Consider the following 1,445-nt stretch of genomic DNA (forward strand, 5'->3'; position numbering starts at 1 on the left):
GCCGGCGGTCCTTGTTCTGCGGGCGGGGGCTCGCTGCCGGCAGCTTTAAAGGGGACGGGGAAGGAGGGAAGGGAGGAAAACCAGGTGACACGGCTCTATCGAGCAGCCTTGGTCCCTCTTCCAAAACACACACGGCCCCGAAGGTCGGGGCCCAAAAACCCTGGGTGCACTCCAAGTCTCCCTCGGCTTTGGACAGGCAGCCCAAATCCCTGGGGAGACAATACCCTGCTCTTGCATCTTCCTCTTCTGCACATCTCGGGCGACGTTGTCATGAGTTTCTCCTGGTCTCAAGCCCCACGGATGCCCCAGCCATGGCTCTCACATTGTGTTTATCCCCGGGATGCCTCCAAGAGTTTTATCCAACACATGAACGGTGCTTGCATCGCCCCTGGGATGGGGAAATTGAGGCAAATGCAGGGCAAGACCTTCACCCCCTCCAAAAAATCCCACCCCACCCAATACAGCCAGCACTGGAGCAGGGACCGGGCACGACCTCCACGGGGCATTATTTTGAGGTTAAATGAAACACCAAGATGGTTTGTAATAAAAACCTGATTTCTGGCCAAAAGAGTTTTATTTTTTCCCCCTTCAAAAAGAAATTGAGGCCGTTCTGGGGGGTGAATCTGTGGCATCGAGGTTTTCGCTCCACTGCTGGAGCAGTCGCTGGAAAACAGCATTTGTGATAGCGGTGATTATCGGTTCACCCAGGCAAAAAAAAACCAAAAGAAAAAAAGCACCTGCTGCATTTCTGCTCTTATCTCTAAGGAAAACACGAGATTTCATGGGTAAAACGGTCTCCAAATAATCACTTATTTGTTTTATCAGCACAGAATGGAACACGGTGAGGGACAGCAGCGAAGCCTCTGCCTCGGCACAGGGACAACCCAACCCAAATTTGAACCACACCAAATGTGACACCTCATTGCAGAAGTGGCTTTAAACCCACTTTTGGGCTGCAAAAAGGAGTTTCCAGGGCAAGAAGAGGGAGAGGAATTAAACTAGACGAGGGGTGGGAGCTCAGAGAAAGCTGGAGATGGGATGTCCGTAAAATAAATCATCTCTTTATTTGAGGTCATGTATCCAAAGACAGGTTCTCCCACCCCCACACCACTTCCAGGAGGGGTTGTCCCCCCCTAAAATGAAATGGCAATGAAAGCGGCAGCTACAGTAGTCGGGCTTGAAGAAAACCAGGGGAGGCAGGAGATCTTGCGCCCGGGCGCTGGCGAGAGCCTCTCCGGGCGGATGCCGCGGTGTGTTTGGGCCGTGCCACCCGGGGAAAACCCCTCCTCCAGATCAGCACAAGGACGAGCAGAATCGCACCCAGGAATCATCATCATATAATAATAATAATAATAATAAAAAAAAAATAATCTAGCTTCCCCCACCCCCCCCAAATCAAGCCTGGTATCTAAGGCAGAGAGCCCAATTTCTCCCTTCCTGGCAGT

The sequence above is a fragment of the Aptenodytes forsteri genome, unplaced genomic scaffold, assembly GCF_000699145.1.
Source record: "Aptenodytes forsteri isolate BGI_AS27 unplaced genomic scaffold, ASM69914v1 Scaffold441, whole genome shotgun sequence".
Classification (NCBI taxonomy): domain Eukaryota; kingdom Metazoa; phylum Chordata; class Aves; order Sphenisciformes; family Spheniscidae; genus Aptenodytes; species Aptenodytes forsteri.